The sequence below is a fragment of the Lynx rufus genome, unplaced genomic scaffold, assembly GCF_022079265.1.
Source record: "Lynx rufus isolate CCGP_SWC_20201006 ecotype Redwood Valley unplaced genomic scaffold, mLynRuf1.p SCAF_17, whole genome shotgun sequence".
Lineage (NCBI taxonomy): Eukaryota > Metazoa > Chordata > Mammalia > Carnivora > Felidae > Lynx > Lynx rufus.
The window spans coordinates 28,120,356-28,141,620 of NW_025814831.1; the positions used below are offsets into that span (position 1 = coordinate 28,120,356).

At 47.6% G+C, this 21,265-nt stretch overlaps 1 long non-coding RNA gene across 1 annotated transcript; it reads left to right on the top strand.

Moving 5' to 3' along the window:
- Positions 1 to 16,932: 16,932 nt before the first annotated feature.
- LOC124512630 (uncharacterized) lies at positions 16,933 to 20,888 on the top strand. The gene is made up of 2 exons (XR_006962170.1): positions 16,933 to 17,079; positions 19,130 to 20,888. It is a non-coding gene; the product is annotated as an uncharacterized LOC124512630 (long non-coding RNA).
- Positions 20,889 to 21,265: the final 377 nt, after the last annotated feature.

The following is a 21,265-nucleotide window of genomic DNA, read 5'->3' on the forward strand; positions in this document are numbered from 1 at the left end:
GCTCAGGTCACGCTCTTGCGGTTTGTGAGTTCGAGGCCCACGTCGGGCTCTGTGCCGACAGCTCGGAGCCTGGAGCCTGCCTCGGATTCTGTGTCCCCCTCTTTTTTTTGCCCCACCCCTGCTGGTGCTTTGTCTCTCTCTGTCTTTCAAAACTGAATAAACATTTTTAAAAAAAATGTTTTTTTAAAGATAAACTCTCTTTTACTCAAGCTGCATTGAGTTGGGTTTCTATCACTTAAAAATGGAAGATTCCTGAACAATGCAAGACTCCAAAGTTAGGTAGTGTGTTCTATTTGTCCTTCAAGTCCCAACATTTGATCTATTAGAGCTTGTACCAAAGTCCCTTCTGCTACGTGTTTCCCCCACTGTCCCGGACAGGTTCCCTTTGTCTCATACCTTGGGGTGGCCTGGTGGGGAGAGCTGTGAGATTAGAGCCAGACGGAGCTGGCATGAATTCTCCTTCTTGACTTACTCATCAGGCATGTGATCTTGGGCTTCTCTGGCCCTCAGTATCCTCATCTGCAGAGTGGGACGAATAACCCCTACTATGGATGGCTGCTCTATGAAAACTTGTCCATGAGGGTCCCACAGAGGCTCAGTAAGAGGTACCTATTATTGCCATAATAATACGGTGGCCTCCTAGCTCTGCCAGTAGGAGAGGTAATACATTCATCCTGTTTTCAGCTGGGACCTTATTAACTTTCTCAGCTCAAACATAAACACATGACGATAGCTCCGTCTGGGAAGAGGCCCAGACAGCTGAGGCTAGAACAAGAGATACATGATGCTTAGGCAGGGGTGGTCCCAGCACCAAGGAGAGGGGTCCTGGGTCACAAAGTCCCAGCCACCACAGCAGCCGACCAGAGGCGAGTGCCCGGCCAGGGAGAAGTCCCGCCAGGTCAGGACAGGGCCAGGATCAAGGAGAGTCCTCTGCTGGTGAGGTCGAGGGTGGGGTCAGGGCCGAGGAACTTAGTATTCAGGAATGACTCTGAGTGTGTAGTTTGTAGGCGGTCTGCAAAACCCCAGACTCGGAGCCCACGCTTTCTTTCCTCTTCTTGACCACCGGTCTGGCTTATTGTTCCCGAAGAGAATAGAACTAGGAGTCTGGTGCCCGGATTCCAACTTCATTTGCAGTTGGTGAGCTCTGTGACCTACCTTGGAAAGCGGCCTGCCCTCTCTGCGCCTTGGTGCCCTCCCTATAGGGGGGGATGGAAAGGGGTGGCAGATGTTCTCTGAGGTCCCTGAGAGAGCTAACATTCCGAGTCCAGGCTGCCCTCGAGCCCTAAGGGGTTAATCAGGCTGGACATGGCCCCTACTACCCCCGAGTGCACCAAAGGCTTTATTTTTTTTTTTTCCAGGGTGCCCAAGGCAGGGCATGGGGAGTGGGCGGCCTCCCAGTTTCCGCAGATATTTATCCTCAGAGAAGCGATGGGGTGTATGCTGAAGGTGGGTGACCCTGGGGCCCTCTCCCCACTGGACTCTCCAGCACGGGACAGTGCTGCCTCTGTGACACCTCCACGTGGAGAAAGGTGAACCAGGAGCTAGGGGGTGAGCGTCCCCGCTTAACAGCTTTCCATTTGTTTACCAAAAAAATATTGTTCCACCATAAAAATTCCCAAAATAGTTCCTTCCCTGGCCAGACTGACTGGCGGGCGCCCAGCTTGGGAGCCCAGCCTCGCTGGAGACAGGCTCTCAGGGAGGTGAAAGTCGCTGGGAAGGTTGGGGGCTCCCATCTGAGGACCACCAGCCCCGTACATCCTGTGGGGTGGGACCCAGAGGGTTAGAGCCACAGAGTCGTCTCTCTGGGGACGCTGGGCAGCAATGGGATTTTCCGCCCCCAAAGGCTCGGCAAGTTTCCTTTCAGCTAAGAAGGGTACCCTCTGCTCTGGGGGGAGAGCGAGCGGTCTCCTCAGCTGGAGGTACGAACAAATGCTTTGCTCCCTGCTGGAACATTCTCTCTCTCACTATTCTGGCTAGCAGTCTTCTCATCCTATAGCTCAACTCAAATGGCAGTTTTTAAGAGAGCCGTCCCTTAAAGCCCTCTCCCCAGAATGACCCAAATTAGGGCCTCGGCTACACATTCTCCCAGGATTCTTCTTTTTCTTCTTTTCCCCTTTGGAGCACCTGCCATGGTTTGTACTTAACAAACATCGGTATCTTTCCCACAGTCTGTAAGGTTCCTGGGCAGAGCACCGTGGTGCCTCACACATAGCAGGTATTCAATAAGTATCATTCCCATTTACAGACTATTTCAATAACTTGCTTGAAGCTCAGAAAGGCCCAATGACTTGTCCAACATCGTGCGCTCTACGAGTGCCACAAGTGAGATTTGAACCCAGGTCTGCCTGACTCCAGAACCCACATCTTAACTCCACTGACCTGCTCCACACGATCAGCAAGGCTGGACAAGTCACTGGCTGAGAGGGCACCGAGCAGCCATGACTGTGTCTTCTCTGTCACCTTGTTCCTGCTTCCAGAACAGGGAAGAGGGAAGGTGTGTGGGCTGCCCCCAAGAAGACTGGATCCTTATGCCACACGCCCCACATCTCACAGATGCTTCATAACCATGTGTTGGGTGTTCGGTGAATGTTCCCTCTGCCCGGGCCCCCAGACATCTCTCGGTGACATACCAGTCTTGTGGACACCTGTTTCTATTTGGGGATGAGGGAGTGAACCAGAGGGGTACCTAGAAAGGATTCAGTTCCATACCTCCGACCTATCTCTCCTCCTGCCCTCCGCCCCAACCCAACAAGAGCAGGGCCCCAGTTAGGAAAGTGACCCACGTTGAAGAGTTGTCCTCGCAGAAGCCTGTTGCTGCAGCATCCCAGAGCTTCTAGGCTGGGCTCCCAAGCAAATGAGGGCAGGAACCTTCAGCACCCTCCTAAAAATCCCTGCTTTTGTAATCGGACCCACCCCATTCCTACCACCCCATACCTTCCGGCTTTCTCAATCCTAGGCGCGGTGGCAATAAATTCATATTAGAATTTAATACATGACATTTAATTTATTAAGTAAGTCTACCTTAAAATATAATGCTGATTTTGTTGATCTCCAGGATGCAATCGGGGTGAATATAATGGATTGCCTTACAACCCCGGGTTTAAGATAAGCCCTCACACCACATTGTGGGGAGAGAGAGAGAGAGAGAGAGAGAGAGAGAGAGAGAGAAGAGTGCAGATGTTTCCTCAGGCCCCATTCCGCTCGGTGAGTATAGGCTCCACAAGGTGAGGAACAAGATGGCAGATATTTCCTCAGTGACTGGCTTCGGTTCTCACTCGACCCCTGAAGTGGATTCTGATTGTAAATATGTGCATCTTTTCATGCATCTTGGCCCCTGAATGCAAAGCCATTAGTGTGTGATGCACAAAGCCGTGTATACCCTACCTTAATAGGGGAGCTATCTTCCAAAATAATTTTACTGGGCATGACTTTCTTCTTTCCATACTGACTCTAGTCAGTAGGCAGGTGGTCACTTGCCGCCACTGGGCACCCAACCATATTGTCATTCACATCTGTTGTGGGGAAACTGGATCTTAGATCTAAACAGGAGAAAAACAACCTTCTGGAATCCCACCACTATCCATTTCAGAGGGTCTTTTCGTAAGGCAAATGTATACAAATGAGTATTTATTATATCCTTATCTCATAAAGAAAAAAAATGGGAAACAAGATGGCCTTTTGAAATTTACAAGTTGTGATTTTTTTTTTTCAAAGTCTTTTCTTTAAGGACACAGGGGACTTGATTCTCTCCTTTTCAAACTCCCCTCCATACTCTGGACCAATTTTTTTGCGCTGTTAATATTTGTACCAGAAAATATCCTTGACCTTCAATTCAAAGCAGGTAAGAGTCAGAATCAGTCCCAATGGAAAAGGGGCCACACTAATGAGGCCTAATCTTTTCTTTCTTTCCAATTTGGCCTCCAGTTGGTCCTGGAGGGGAAGCAAGCCCACGAAGACTGAATCACTTCCATAAATGACACGGCTGTTCTGCTCACCTCTAGGATACCGAGCTGTACCCAGTACTTGAACCATCTGTGAACAGGTAGGCTCATTACCATTCCCTCCTGTGACCAGACAACACAAGGAGAAACAGGAGGGATATTTAGACTGAGAGAGACCCATTGGACAATGTGGGTGTTAGGGGTGACCACCCCCCACACAGTTGAAAATCAGCATATAACCTTGAATTCCCCAAAACTTACCTACGAATAGCCTACTGTGGACCGGACGCCTTACTGATAACGTGAACAGTCAAATATCACATTATTTTGTATGTTATATGTATTACATACTGTATCTTTACAATAAACTAAGCGAGAAAAAACATTATTAAGAGAATCATAAGGAAGAGAAAATACATTTATAGTAGTGCCCTGTATTTATCTGGAAAAAAAACCCACGCATATACGTGAACGCGTAGAGTTCCAACCTATGTTGTTCAAGGGTCATCTACATTTAGAAAATAAATACCCTTCTTTGCCCCATTCAAACCATTGTTAGCTTCAGCTTGTTTCTCTTCCCAGCGGAGAAGGAAGATAATTTGAAGAGTAACAAGGTTCAGTGTTGAGTGCTAAGAAAAAAAAATGTTCAACACACTACATATTTTTTAAGGGCCTGGTCCCATTTCACTTTGCTCTCCTCACTACTTGGTGGTTGCACATCTAGTCCAAGACTGGCTGATGATTTGCAAAATCCGTGGTTTTGATTAACTATTTGGACTTTGATCTTTGAATGGAATTAACCTGAAAAAGAAAAGAGTACTGCTTCGATGAAAGAAATCACCAGTCTCTTGTTCCCCTGAGTGTAGAGGTACTTCCATGCTATGGCCAAATGACTACTGAGGAATTTAATAATTACCTTTCCAGTTAGAATGGCACATATTCACCGCGCAGTTTCAAGAATTTGTTTAAAAATGCAACTATAAATAGTGCAGGTACTTCCAGAGTTTCTAACATCAGTCTTGCAAATTTCCTGTGCTTATGAATAGCCTGTTGTTCAAGCCACCCGACCACAGTCAGCAAATGGACTCGCGTGAGCTAATGCCCCTTCACCACCTTTGTATTTATTTAACCATCTTGTTCCCAAAATAGTTCAAGATGAATACACGCAAGATACATGCAAGACAATGAAGGCAAAACAATAGGTATGTAGGGAAATTAAAGAAAAGAAGGAAACAAGAAAAAAAAGATGGAGATACTCACAGCAAGCTTTTAGCTCTGTAGGTCGGGAGTTCTGTACACTTGCTCAAGATTGCTTGAAATTTTAATATAAGCAATAAAAAAGGAGACATGGTCAGTTATATGATCTCTAGCATCCACAAAATGAAATCCAGGTATTCAGGAGAAAAGCAACTATTCCTAGAACAAAGACCTAGGAGAAATTTCTTCCACAGCTGCTTATAAAGAATGTTGTATTCCTTATAAGGAGCTCCATAATGGGACAAAGAGCTCCATAATTTTGTCTCTTAAAACATCCCTCAATGTAGGCAGACAGCTTCTTAAGAAATCTGAATTTTTTTTTTAATTTTTTTTTCAACGTTTTATTTTATTTTTGGGACAGAGAGAGACAGAGCACAAACGGGGGAGGGGCAGAGAGAGAGGGAGACACAGAATCGGAAACAGGCTCCAGGCTCTGAGCCATCAGCCCAGAGCCTGACGCGGGGCTCGAACTCCCGGACCGCGAGATCGTGACCTGGCTGAAGTCGGACGCTTAACCGACTGCGCCACCCAGGCGCCCCAGAAATCTGAATTTTTTAAAAGCATTTCTGCTGGAGACCAAAAGCACGTGGTTCAGAGCCACAGCTAGTGTGATTCTTGGATAGATTTTAAGAACTAAAAGAATCGACGAACTTTATGACCTTCAGGCCATCCTCATCAAACCTCATTTCTCTAACCCAAGCATTCGCCAGCACCGTGAGCACGATAAATTTATGGTCGCTTTCTCCCCCACCAGCACTCATGAGGCCGGGCAAACATCGTTCTATCTGCTTTCACGTGAACCAAGCCAGGCGTAGGGTCAATGTCGCTGGTGGACAGTGCAGGGAAGTGACTTCACCTCATCCCACCATCCCCTTTCTTCTCTTACTGGGAAGACTTGAAGGGTCAATATCTCCCCTTTTCTACCTTTGCCATTCAAGGGCTATTTGAGCGCATCTCAGGATAGCTTCTCACACAGTACTGCCTTTAGACAAGTGAGACTCATGCCCCACTCAAAGTCTCCCAAGTCCCCCTCTCTTGCCCCGGACCCTATATCTTCTTTTTTGGATGCTCTCCAATCCCTCTATCCACCCCCTCCCCTGTCCTGTTCCCACTCCCCAAATGTATGGTGGTGACCAGATGTCCCAAAGGGCTCTGGACTTCGTGTCTATCAAGTTGTTCTGGGCTTCTGGCTGGGTTCAGGTTTCAGAAAGACATCAGGGAAAGAGGATCACTCCTACTGGCTAGCAGGACTGCATGGGATTTAGCTGTCAGAATGGTGCTGACACGCTGATTTGGGGTGACTCATTCCCATTAGACACTGGGAGAGTTCAGGCCCTGGGCTACCACAGACCCTTGGGCTCGAGCCATGTGAGTGGGTTGTGCATTAGCTCTCTCCTCCTCCCCTTCCCCCCCAAAAATCAGTGCCAGGGGACCCATGCACTGTAGGGTGTCCCCGCTCACATACACGGGCAGTTCATTTGCCCACTTTCTTCTATCTCCTCTCTAGTCTCTCAAGAGGGAAAATGCCCTAAACATGCCTGATCAACTTAAACAGTGGGGCTAACAATATCTTGGAGAAGGAAGAGAAAGTCTAAAAGCCAAGTTAACCATATTAAAAAATCAGGACCATCACTCCCAAAGCCCATATGTAAAGGTCCCATCCAGAATCCTCACAAAGTCTTCATCTATCTCCACGTCTAATAAAACCACTCACCCCTACCACCAACATTCATGATAATTAAAAAGGAATTCTTATTTGGTTTTATAGTTTTTCTATTTAAGCACTGATGGTGAAAAAGTAGTGTTTCATACCTACATTAATTCCAAACGGGCAGCATTTCAACTATATATGAAGTTAAACAAGTTTCAAGGATTAACGAAACCACATAGCCATATATAATGTTGTTTTTAATGAGAAAATATATTCCCAGTTCCCATAACCGCTTTATAATTGAACTTCTGGTATAGACATTTGGGTGCTTTCTATCCAGTATCGCCTGTACATGCAAAAAAGCAAGAGTTGGGAACACTCACCACCATTGGCAATGACTTATTCCTGAGCATCTAAGGAAGATTCTTCCGTAAATGATTCTTCCAAAAGATGGTCACTCCTAGAAGAAACGAGTTCTTCCAGAAATTCACTTGAGATATCTGATGCGACAAAAACTATTACTGCAAAAATTTCTCTATAGTGTGCATGCACGTGCCCACACACAACCACATGGATGCACACACACCACCCCCCACCGCCAAAGATTTCTGAGATGTGGGAGTTGGATCAGGTGTTAAAGTAAAACAGATTCAGGTTCTGTGATATTGACATTTGTACAGGGGCTGTAACGTCCCTCCAGGGAAGTGACACAGGCATGGGGGAAAGTTGTATTCTTTTTTTTTTTTTTTTTTCAGGCTCCTGGGAATATTTAAACCTCTTACCAAAAAATAAAATTAAAAAAAAAAATATATATATATATATATATATATATATATATTGCTTGCGCTTTTGATCATGAAAATACAGGCCTTTATCTGCACGGCATTGAATTACTATTGAGGGGTCAAGTATAAAAAGGGAGCAGAAGAGCAGGGAACTAAAGGACAGGCATCCCCAATTCCAGACCAGCTCTTCCACCCGCTGTGTGACCCAAGGCTAAGGTGGTTGGAAACCCTCTTGGAAACCCTCCGTCTGCTGCTCTGGGAAAGGGCAGGGGGAGGCCAGATTCATGTCAAAGAGTTCCCCATGCTGAACGCCCAGGAGTTGGCCTCTCGGCCGGCCCCGAGCCATTGTGAGCTGTCGTCGTGACGGCTCAGTCCAAGGCTGGGCACCTCGGACCAGTCTCTTAGACAAGAAGGGAATCCAGCTGCCACTTAGGCAAAGGCCTGCACCCTCTCACCTCACTCCTCCAGCTCCAGACCGTCGGTGGCCTTCTGTGTCCGCAAACCCGCAGAGTTTCGTGCTGCTGAGGATAAACAGAGTGATGTCGCTACCCTGAAACTCTGAGGATCGGCTGATGGTGTCATAACAAAAGGCAGAAGAAAACTCAGGAAGCTTGTCCAAACCACACAGCTCAGAGCCTGGAGCCTGCTTCACGTTCTGTGTCTCCCTCTCTCTCTACCCCTCCTCTGCTCATGCTCTGTCTCTCTCTATCTCAAAAATAAATAAACATTAGAAAAATTAAAAAAAAAAAAAAAGAACACAGAACTAGGCCTACATCTGAGGCCAAATAAACTACTCTGCCCTGGACTATAAACCCCAAGAGGGCCAGGGTTTGGTCTGTCTTACCCACTGTTGTGGGCATAGCATCGCCTCCAAGAAGTCTTCAATAAGTATCTGTCGTACGTTTGTTAATTAACCAGAAAGCAAGTAGCATCTGCATGAGAGGAAGTCTATTTTAAATGAACAGTGAATGGGGAGCATCGGGCCAGAGCAAAGGACACTACCACAGTCATGATTGAGAAGGAAGTGGAAAAAGGAGTGCTTTTTATGTCAGGTCAATGTTGCCTTCCCAGAACCATAAACATTCACCCCAGAAATCTTACGAGCCACCTTAGGCTGCTGTTGGCCCCCGGGAGCTCTAAATACATTGTATAGTATGTAAGCTATCAGCTCTTGGGGTGTGACAATTTCCCATATTCTGAAAAGGCCCAGCCTAGGAAAGGAGCCCCTCACCAGCTGAGGGCTGGGCAGTTCACTCCAGTTGTCCTTGGGGCAACTTCTGGCCAGGCCTGAGCCCTCGTTCTCCCTGAACCCGCGGCAGTGGAGGGCAGCCGCAAGAGTGGAGGAGACGAGAAGCCCAAAAAACTTCCCTTTATCCACTCCAAGCTGTCACCCAACCCCACTGTCCTGAGTACATCCTCCCCAGGGTCAACAGGGGGCAGGGACGGAAGTCCCCCCAGCTCATCCATGGATGGTTCTCTCCTCTTTGGCTTGTTGCTACTTTCTGGAAAGAAGGTTCTGGGAGCTGTGATTGTCCTGTACCCTTAGAGACTCACACACCGAGAGAGGTGTGAAGGTGCTGGCATCAGCTGGTGCCGGTCACGGCAAGCAAGCACGCTGAACCCCCAGCCTTGTGAATCTCACAGCCTGTGAAGGCTGGTTGGTCCGGACTTAGGGCTTCTTACACCTAAGTCCTGCTAGGAGGCTGCCAGGAAAGGGTGTAGGGGAGACATATCTACTTCACTATCTCCTGAAATGGGTTCCAGGGCCCAGTGTGGGCAAACCATAGACCTTTGAGGATTCAATGAGATAATGCACGGGCAGAACTCAGCGCAGCGCTTGGGAAACAGGCATGCATTCAATAAATATTTATTAGCAGTTACCCTGTGCCAAGTACTGTGCTAGGCACTAGGGATGCAACTCTGGTCAAAGTAAAACCCTTTCCTCTGGAGCTTCCATTTCACTAAGAGAAGCAGATACTACAAAAACGATATACGTCACATGCCATGGGAAATATAAAGTAGGGTGAGGGGCTGAGAGGCTTCCGTCTAGGTAATTACCAGCTCACCCAGCGTTAAGAGGGCTGAGACTAGAGTAGGACACCCTCTAGGACAAGTGGCTGTGCCTTAACGCAAGGTGGGAGGTGACGGGGAGGGGAGGAGGAGGTGGGTGATCGTTATCCGTTCCTCTACAGAAAGAGGGCTTGGTAGAGTTCGGATGAACTTTCCAGAAGCCCTTCCCTCACCAGCTGCAAAGGAGTCCTTGGTTGTCCTGCAACGCTTCCTATTAAAGGTGGTCTCCAGATGCCTTAAACCAACACGGCAATCCCCTATGTGTAGGGAGGGGAGGAGGCTCCTCCCCCAACAGCCGTATTGCCCAGGTGCTGCCTCAGTTTCCCCAGGATGATCAGTCCTTGGAAGTCTAAAAACGAAACCATTCAGATCAAGTTCTCAATCTGGCACTTGCTGACATGTGTCCTTGAATGGGGAGATTACTTAATCTCTGTGAGCCTGTTTTCTCTTCTGCAGCGGGGAGATTAGCACCGGTGCCTATCCTGTGAGGTGTCCATGAGGATAATGAAACCTGATAATCCAGGAAAGCCCTTGGCACAGAGCCTGGAGCATATAATGGCCTCAAAATATTTGCTACAGGGGCGTCTGGGTGGCTCAGTTGGTTAAGCGTCTGACTTCGGCTCAGGTTATGATCTCACGGGGTCGTGAGTTCGAGCCCCACATTGGGCTCCGCGCTGACAGCGTAAAGCCTGCTTGGGATTCTCTCTCTGCCTCCCTCTTCTCCACTCGTGCATGTGTTCCCTTTCTCTCTCTCTCTCTCTCAAAATAAATAAATAAACTTTAAAAAAAAATGTTTGCTACCGACTCCAGGCCCCATCCTTCATCTCACTGTATACCAGACCCTGGAGCTTTTAACCTCTCCGGTGCCAAGGTGGCTGTAGCTGTGAGATTTTCCAGCTCCTACCCAAGAAGCTGAGATCCAAAGACCCACTAGCCCTACATCCCTGTACTAGAGGAATAGGAAAACATATTGGAGAACCAGACGGAGACCCTTACCCTCCTGGAAAGGCACTGACCCTCAAGAACACCAGCTGGTTTTGCCATCTAGCTTCTATTCATGCTTTTTTCGAGAATAGCTCCCTGATTCCCCCCCTGGAGAACCTGCTCCCACACTCCCAGTCCCAACACTTCAGATGGAAACTCCTCCAGGCTCCACGGTGGGACACGTGACCTGGGTCTCAACCAACCAGCACATTCCATTCTCTTCATCACAAGGATTGCTCCAAGGACTGATCGTGGCCGCACAAGAACTAGTGAGTGCAGGCCTAGACCTTGGCCTGTGGGAGAACGTGTGTTCTTTCTGCTGCTTTCCTGCTGAATCGAACCTCAGAAGATGTGAATTAAAGCCAATGTAGGTTTCTTCTTCCTTAAAATCAGCGTGTCTCAACTACTGAATCTTATTTTTTTTAAGCATATTTATTTATTTTTGGAGAGAAAGAGAGAGAGGGAGGGAGGGAGAGAGCAGAGGAGGGGAGAGAGAGAGGGACAGGGAGAGAATCCCAAGTAGACTCCATACTGTCAGCGCAGAGCCCGACCTAGGACTCGAACTCACAAGCCGTGAGATCATGACCTGAGCTGAAAACAAGAGTCAGATGCTTAGCCAACTGAGCCACCCAGGCACCCCTCTACTACTGTGTAATTTTAAATAAGGAATACAATCCTCGAGCCAAAGGATCATTTGCTACAATATGTGTGAAAGCCTTTTGCACACAGCAAAGTTAGACGCAAAACGTCAGTTAATGACACCCCTAAAGTCAGGCTGTGAGATGAGTCTAAGCTACCATTTACTGACTCTCTTCCTCTGCATCACGTGGTTCACATACATGACTGGGTGTTACGGAATGTAATAGCACCGATGGTCCTTTGGGGTAGGAATTATTTAAGGCCCATTTTATGGATGAAGAAACTGAGGCTTATTCATTTCAGATGTGCCCAAACCCACACGGTCAGGGCACCGTGCAACAGCTTTGCTTTGTGTTACACACTCATTTGACTGGAGGAACCGTAGCATATAACTCATGTAGCCCCCCAAGACCTGACCAGATTCTGGGTACAAGATGAGGTCACGTTAGCAGTTATACCCAAAGTTAGCCGAGTCCTGGCCCCTTTCTGCTCACAGGAACCTCACGCTACCCATCTTTTGTCCTTCTCTCTCTCCTACCCCAGACACCTGTATGAAAAAGCAACTCCCCATTCCCTGTCTCCTGGTGGGAATCACTCCAAGGGATTCCAGGTTTCAGAGATGGTTGGTTTCTCTTCTCAGCCCCTCCCTGCTTCACCCTCACATTGTGACTTTCCTCTCAGCTCGTCTTAGTCCGTGGAGAAGTAAGGTGCTTTCTGGCTCTCTTCAGTATATGAAGTATAATCCCTCTGGTATCTTCCTCCACCCTTGGCCTTGAGTGTCTCTCGAGGCAGCTCCTACCGTTCTGACCACACTCTTCCTCCTGTCATCTGCTGACTCTGGAAAACCACAAAGATTCTGTGCTGGACCCCCTTCTATTCTCCCTTCACAGGCTCTTCCTCAAGTAAATCACTCCTCTCCTGCCTCAGTGACCACTTCTGTGAGGACAGGTTCTAACCAAACCTCACGCCTCTTTTCAACTTCCCATTGAACTTCCATTTGGATATATATCCCCGTCACCTCACAGCCTTCATGCCGAGAAGGGGTCCAAAACCTCCCTGACTGTTTGGGGCGCCTGGGTGGCGCAGTCGGTTAAGCGTCCGACTTCAGCCAGGTCACGATCTCGAGGTCCGTGAGTTCGAGCCCCGTGTCAGGCTCTGGGCTGATGGCTCAGAGCCTGGAGCCTGCTTCCGATTCTGTGTCTCCCTCTCTCTCTGCCCCTCCCCCGTTCATGCTCTGTCTCTCTCTGTCCCAAAAATAAATAAACGTTGAAAAAAAAAAAAATCAAAACCTCCCTGACGATCAGCTCTCTCTCTTCCAACCCTCTACATCTGTGGGCATGTCTGTCTGCTGCCAGCTTATGGGAGGACAATCACAGCCAGGACTCTCCCCTTACTGGTGATGCTGGTTTCCTCTCTCTCCCTCCCCAGATTCAAATGAGGTGTTTTGTTTTCTGTTTTGTTTTGTTTTCAGATGAGGTGTTTTGCAATAGGGTAGCCAATGGCCATTCTGTAGCAATCCAACATCTCAGTGACTTCACGCGGTATCGGCTTATTTCTCACTCTTGCTCCAGACCAGTGAGAAACTAAGGGTGAGGAACTCTGTCCCACACAACAACCCAGGGACCCAAGCCCCCTTCACCCCAGTGGCTCTGTCACCTCCTGTGGCCTTGGAGTCCTCCACTGCATTCTCAGCATCCCGCTAGCAAGTGAGAGACAAAAGCGAGTGGGATTCGTCACAGGAGATCTTTTAGGGGCCAAGCCTAGGGTCCCACATTCCATTGGTCAGAGCTCACTCAGGCCCCCACCTCATTGCAAGAGAGAATGGGAATATAGGCCAGGAGGAGAGAATGTGGGGTTGGTGAGCACACGGCTGTAGCCTAAAAGTAAAGGCTCTCACCTTACCACCTCCGGCCCCAACTGCTATGGTTGCTGCTGAATGTATCTTCTTGGAATCCCTCTCTCCAATGTATAATGCACACCGCCTCCATGGTATTTAATCTTAATGGAAAAACGAAGCATGTTTTGCCAACCATGGGTTCAGGAAACTCTTTCACTGTTCTTCACCGCCTATAAAATTCAATTCAGTGCAATAAATACTGTTTTAGCATCTCCTGTGCACCAGATTCTGGGACCACCTCAGTGAGCAAGCTATGCCCTTTCCCTGAAGGAAGTCACTTCCCATCCCTAAGAGGAAGTAGTCAAATTATAAGAAGGAAACAAAAAAGGCCCAATCTTTTGACCAAGGGAAGTTGACGTCCATTGTCTCTGCTTACCCGGTATCCACTCCCCTTTACTCTGGCAACGGCACTCTGTTCTTCCATTGGGGAATCTCTTAGCTTGGGTTTCTGCAAGAGCAGACTCTGGGTGAGCAGATTCGAGGGTGAGTGGTTTACTTAGGAGGCCATCTCAGGAAACACCAGCAAGCAAGCAGGAAAAAGTGAGGGAGGCAAGGGAACTTAATCCCACTGGGGAATTCTGAACCTCGGAGAACATGAACCTCCGGGCTTTCCCACCCAAGAGACAAGAGAGCTGGAGTGTGTAACACCAACTCCATCACTCATTGGTTGAGGGCTGCTCCTAAGAGGTGTTAATTCCCTGGCACTTCTGGCCAGTCTTGAACGTGTGAAGGTGGACCCTGGTGGTCACGGAAAGCCCTCAGGCAAAGAGAAGCAGATGTCAGCTGGAAATTGAACCAACATCTACTGAAATGGGAAGGGCCAAAGGAATAAGGATGAGGCACCAACAGCATCTGTGACAGTGACTATCCTTCCCATATGGTCACTGGTCAGTGAGAGACCCTGTATTCCCCTGGTATTAGTTATGGTTCTGATGGGGGTAGGGAGTGGTTGCTCATGACCCAGGAGAGCCAATCCACAAGACTCAGTCCTGAGAATTCTGAGAATTCTGCTAGAAATGTTGGGCAAGAGATTGCTGAACCAAGATGATGTAAGCCTGGAGTTGCCAGGAGCCACCACATGAAGAAGGTCTGCTGGAAAGTGAAACCAACACGAATGAACCCAGAGCTGAGGCCTGACAACATCCAGCCACGTCTCAAACTCATGCCTTGGGCTTTCTAACTGGATGAAACAACAAATTCCCTTTACCTTAAGTCAATTTGAATTGGATTTCTACCACTGGAAATGAAAAGTAGTCCTGACTAATACATGGGGCAATCAAGATTCTCCAAAGCAGGGTCCCAGTTCAAGTTTCTATTGCTATATCTCCCACAATTCTTCTACTCACCCCTGCACGGCTTCTAGGCTTATAACTGACCATTCCTCCCGCGGATCGTGTTGACCTACATACTTTGTACCCACTCTGAACAATGTTCACCTCATCCCTACCACCAGGACTGTCTGTCTAAACCCTACCCGGTTTTCAAGGCCAAGTTAGGGTCGTGCACTCTCCAAAAAGCCATCCTGACTACCCAAACCGCAGCTCTCCTCTGAGCAACTTCATTGCCATTGTCTGCACCATCCGTTTGGTGCTTTTCATAACATGGCTATTTCCATAAGGTTGAAGTGAGTCTATTTTTCCTGGCTCCCCCATCAAGACCAGCAGCCATGTGTTTAACTGTTTATGTCTTTCATAATGCCCGACATGGACTAGTATTGTAGGGTGCAAAGCAACACCCTGGTGATTCAAATCCCTTTTTGGAAGTATCTTAAAAATAAATGGATGGTGAGGACAGTTGGCTGTGTGAAGAATCTAGAACACAAGCATTTCTTACTTCTCCATTTTGCCAAAGACCAACTGAGTACAATTCTATGGAGGGAGGCCCACTTCTCCCACACTGTGGGGCACTTTTCTCACGCTGCCTTTTCCTGAGTGTCCCAGGCCACGGCTCGCAGACCCCTTGCAGCCAATCCCTCCCACTCCTCGCTCTTTGAAAGGCTTTGTTATAATCTCTCCATGTTTTAAGGATATTCACATTGATTGTGTGTGTGCTTGCCTGTGAGTGTGCATGTGTGTGTGTGTGCGTGTGTGTGTGTGTGCGCGCGCGTGCGTAGGCATTTCTCAACCTCCCTTGCTGCTGGGTACAGACACGTGGCTTACATTTTGCCATTTCGATGCACACACATGGGACTTCGATTTGGAACAGGAGGGATGCAAGCAAATATTCTGTGGGCCCAACAGGTTTGCCAGGCTGGAGGTGCCGAGGGCAGCAGCTTCCTACCAACCCAATCCTGCAGTGTGGCTCTGGGAGGTGTTCGTAGAGGTTCAGCCTAGAGCCCGCTCCTCCAGCCCTTCTAACAATTCTGCGAGCTTCCCAGTGTCCTCAGCTACATCCCTCCCTGCCCAGAGCAGCTACGGTGATCTCCGTTGCCTGCAACTGTGCACGCCAGCTGATGCAACCTCGATGGCTTTCCCCACATCCCACGCACGTATCAAAGTGATGCGGCCTCGTCTGGCCGATGGCCGGCTTCAGTTCTTCCAGAGGTCAGAATCCCTGGAGCATTTGGATTTATCTGCTATTTCACTCTTGGAAAGAAGAGAAAGGGGGTGAGCAGCGAAACCAGATGGCCCTGGAAAATCTGCCCAGGTTCCTGGCATTCCGGAGGCTTTTCCTAGTGTGAGTGGGGATTCTCCCACTCGCCCAAAAGGTGACTGTTAGTTGACTGGAAGTTTCAGCTAAATGAACGTAAGACCACTGTGTGTCTCCTACAGTTTTTTTTGCCATCAGAAAGTCAAGAGTTAAAAAAAAAAGTGGAGGGGGAACCCCACCTCCCTTTCCCAGTGTGAGGCTGCCTCTGGCTCTACTCGCCAAGTTCCTCTGGTTCGGTTTCCTCTTGCTGGCTTCTGACTCAGCTAATTTTCCCCTTCTTTGGGCCTCTTGAAGACCTTTCTCAGCTCTCTCACCCCTGCTCCTGCATGGCTGCCTAAATCATATTTTCCCCCTGGAGTGCCTGGTAACTTCCCAATAAAACTTGACCATGTCTGCGAGGTCTGGGAGTCTGGGGCTGGGTTGGGCTGGGCTTCATCCTTCGTAAATGCCCTTTCTCTCCTCCCTGACCCTGAATTCTAAGGAAAACCTTTCCTCCCGCTGCTTCGCACTCTGTACTCCAGCTGGCTCCAGACGAGGTCAAGAATTCCCCAATCGGCAAGATGGGCTGCCTGTGTAAACTTTATGGCTTCTTTGAGGGGTGCTGCCGGGGACGAGGGTAACAGGCCATGGGGATTCCTCGATTCTTCTACTGCAGAAGCATGTGCATGCATGTGGCCACCAAAGATGCTCCACAGAAATTCTCACCATCGCCCTCCTAGTTATTCATTCATTAACATTTATTCCCTGGAGAAACTGTTCTGGAGTGAAACCCTAAAAGAGGGCAGGTCTGGGATGGCTTGCCAGCGTCTGTCATAGATAGGCTTTTGTAGACAAGTCCTGGCCAACAGCTTAAGGGGAAACAAGGTCTCGGGAGGCCCCTGGCTGTCTGATCATGTGACCCCCTTGGCTTCGTTACAAGGACGTCCTGTTCCTCTTGGAGTGATGGCTCTATTGGGGAAGTGACTGTGTCATATCTGGGACAGGAAAAAAAGCTATTTCAAGTCCTGAAGTAATCGCTCACTCAGTTAGTGCAGCCTTTTCAGGAACTGCCTGGACAGTGGAGAAAGACCAGTCCTGAGGGAGGGTAACCAGAAGCCAATGTTGCTATGGCAAAGGCAGACCACCCTGGAGGGAGAAGAGGAGACAGACTTGCCACATCGCTCCTCAGCTGAAACACATTTCTGGAGGGCCATGAAGCGATGACAGGTGGGAATCAACACACATGACCCCCAAACCAAGATGCAGAGGCCTCTCCACACTTCTAGGTCCAGGGAAGGATGGGAATGTCCTCATGCTCACAACATCCTTGGGCTGGCACCTGAGGGCTGGGAAGGTCTCTTCTGGACTGGTTAGTGTCCCCTGTGTGCAATGAGACACTCAAAAAGCCCTATGGGTATATTTTCTTCAGGAATCCTGGGAGTTAGACCCAAAACTTAATAATTTCCTTATCGCTAGGGTAGAATGAGGGAAACACGGGTTATATTCAGAAAGTTCACGGGCCCACACCTAATGACCGGTCAGTGGTTTGGCCACCACTCTTTTGGAAACTAAAAGGGGGAAAGGCTGTACTTCTGGAAAGATTAGCTATGTTTTCAGTTTCATGCATTTGTCTGAACACTGTAGGTGCTCGACACGTATTTATTGGAGGAATGGGGTCGTGTTTACGTGTAGCATTTTTATGTTAGTCTACGTTCTCAATTTCCTCGAGAACAGAGGCCCATACATCTATGAGTCTCCGGTTGGTAGAAAGATTCTGAATCTAGATTTCACTTCTCAACAATCAATTGATCAATCAGGTTAATTTGCTTCACGGGCCTGACAAATAAAAAATAGAAGCAGTGAAAGGAAGAAGTGATTTACTACAAGTCTATAGAGCTCTTGGTTTACCTCCAGGAAACTCTGGCCTCACCCAAGGGGTCTCTACATTATCATGCAAAATCAAGAATAACATTGCTCTCAGAAATTCCAGGGCAGCTGCCATTTTGAGCATCTAGGTTGGAGACGGTAGATATTTGGTATGATTGCTAATGCTTTGTATCCTGTGCCCATGACAGACATCACTAATCAATCATTATAACTCTATACCTAGAGGCCTTCTCAGCACCGCATTCCAAGCAGCCACAACCGATCAACTAGAATTCACACAGAAAAAGAAATCAACTTGTCATCCTTATTCCAGCCCATGATGGTTTATGATACGTTTATATCCTAAATCTATCTGGAAATTCTCACAGTGCTCTTTAGAATGACAGTGAACACCAAAATTACAGAATTACAGATCTGAAAGGGACCTTAGAGATCATCTAGTTTAATTCAAAAGACACGATGAGCCTAGAGCATCTTATACGGCAAAGTGGGCCACTGAAGCCCAGAGAGGTTAAGCAACTTGCCCAAGCTTAGAGTTAACACCTTAAATGTTAACAAGCTTAAATGCTAACATCATTAACAATCCCTTATGTCTGTACAGTGCTTCAGAGATGAAACAGTACTTCTACCTGAAACATCTCATATGATCCTTAATTCATTCACCCGATAAATATTTATTGAATTCCTACTGTGTTCCATTGTACTATGCTGGAGATCAGAAAATCGGCACTTAGCGGGGCCTGGGTGGCTCAGTCGGATAAGTGTCCAACTCTTGGTTTGGGTTCAGGTCACGATCTCAGGTTACGATCTCACGATTTGTGAGTTTGAGCCCGACGTCAGGCTCTGTGCTATCAGCTCAGAGCCTGCTTCACATTCTCTCTCTCTCTCTTTCTGTCTGCCTCTCCCCTGCTCACGTGCACGCCTTATACACTTGCACTCTCGGTCTCCCCAAAAATAGACATTTTTTTTTTTAAAGAAAACCAGCAGTTAGTAAAGAAAAAGGAAAAACGGGTTTGATTCATTTGTTATAGTTACGTGGGGAGCCTTAAAATAATCCCATGACCTGGGCAAGACAGACACGACCCTCCTCAGTCTTTTAGGTACTAGTGGGGATGAGAGTTAAGAGAGAACATGACGCTGATTAAAAAAATGGTAGCTCTGGGATTCACACGATCCCTCAAGTTGCCACTTTTGAGTGAAGTCACTGCTCGGTGACATGCAGGGACCAACTTTGCAGACCCATCAATCATTTCTTAATCTACTCTCTCCCCCATTTCAGAATGCACAGGGTACGAAGAGGTGGTCCTGGATCTACCTCTCTATTCAGGAAAAGGTGGTGAATTCTCTCCTGCCTGTCTGAACAATTTCAAAGGGGCTTTTTTTTCTGCAGACCTGTGACCTCTGGCCCTGCAGCCCACACGGAGTGGCGAGGAGCACAGACATGGGAATGCAGAGTCCTGGATCCTGTGCCCCTTTCTGGCTCCAACCAGCTAGCTCATCTTGGACAAGTCACATTGTCTCTCTAGGCCTCAGTTTCCGCATCTATAAGGAAAATAGGTTGAGTCACAAGATCGCTAAGCCTCCTTCCCCTGACATCTGACAATTCCGCCCGCCCAAGGAAGAGACAAGCTGCTCAGCCATATTTCACCTTCTTTGACCAGACATCGTATGTCACAGCTGTCTCTGCAGCCCAGACCCACCAAGCAAACAGCAGCCTCACGAAAGGTAGCGAGGTCTAGCAAAGCCCAAAGTCCCAAGGTGTAACTAAGCAATCGATTCCTCCTCACACGACATGGTTTCTTCTTCCTTTGCACAGCGATAACGACATGATCAAAGGTGAAGCCTCATACGGAAATGCTTTGAAAATATTAAGATGCACCCATCAACAAGGGGGAAGAAAAGCTGACCTAGGTCAGCTTTTTGTTTTGGAAAACAGCATTTTGACAGAGACCTGTAAGGCGAGAGACAAAAAGAACTATACGAAAACACTGTATTCTCATTAGAAATTGTTTTCGCAGGGATATGGATTAGTGATTCTGAAACTACGTGTATAGTAAGGGGAACAAATAAGTGTAGGAGTTGTAGACAATGGGAGCCCATTTGGCATTGTCAGAGTAAGAAGGGACAGTGAGGAAAGGCAGGAGGCCAGGACAAACCCAGTGGTGATGGATTCAAGTTGGAGGTATCAGCGTGAACTTGTTTTTATTTACATATATAGAGAGAGACAGGTGTAGAAATGTCGATATGTGCTTATACATTGGCTACTCTACATTCATATGCTTCCTAAAGCAATGACCCAGTAGCAAAGAACATACCCAGCCCTCAGAACTTGGTTTCCAAATACCATCTTCCCAATAAAGGAATCAGGGCTCCCTGGAGAGAAAGAACTGATTTTAACGCAGGGAAAAGAGCCTGAAGCATTGTATAGGGTCAGAAGGTAAGGTAATGGGAAACCAAATGGAAGCATGTCAAAAAGACACAGGGACCAACCCGAAAGAGATCCTAATGACCAGAGCTAGAACAATTTGAGCAACAATTTGAAAAGGTACTGGATTATAACTCAAATGATAAAATCGATGTCCCTGAATCCATCCTGATATAAACAAATAATTTAATAAATAAGTAAATTACCGGGAAGAGACAAATCTTTATAGAGGAATTCCAAATTATAGATGTAGATTCTCCCCCCTCCAGGGAGTGGGGTTTCAGTTCCCTCCCTCTGAGTATAAGCTGGACTTAGTGATTCACTTCCAATCCGTAGCATCTAGAAAGGGGAAAACAGTAACTTTACAGTGGAGAAAACTGGCAGAGCCATCCACCCATGTGATCAAGGTTAACCTCACCATTGATTAGTCATGTTGATATCACATACTTCCTGATATAGGGTGGAAAGCAAGGGCACTTTGCCTCTGTGGTATACCTCCAGAAAATCCATAACTCGGGTCTAATCATGAGAAAACTTCAGAGAAGCCTAAATCGGGGGACATTCAATAAAATACCTAAAAATGTCAAGGTCGTGGAAAATAAGGAACAACAGAGAAAGCTTCACGGATCACGGGAGACATGGTGCGGTATGGTATCCAGAAACAGAAAAGGGACATTAGTGGAAAAACAGGGGGGAATCCAAATAAAGTCTGTAGTTTAGTTCACGGGTGTTACACCCTCGTTAATTTCTTAGTTAAGAAACCCAGGGAAATGTTATCTGTAAGAAAGGGTCATTACACCTGCATTTAGAGGTAACGCTGGAATTCTAGACCACTAACTGCAGGGTGCCACAGATGTGACAGCGGCCAGGCCCCAGATACGCCACTGTTTGGAACCAATTCAGGGAGAGGACCCAGGTAAAGGGAGAGAGGCCTGGCTGCAAGCTACTGCCAACGAGGGTGGGCTGTGGAAAGCTGTCTGAGGCCTTCCTAGACTGAGTGATTTCTCAGTGACATTAACAAGCTTCCTGCAAGAAACCACTTGTGTTCCCTCCCTCGGTTCTTACCTCTAGGCAGTCATTCTATGGGAAGCTGTTTCTCTC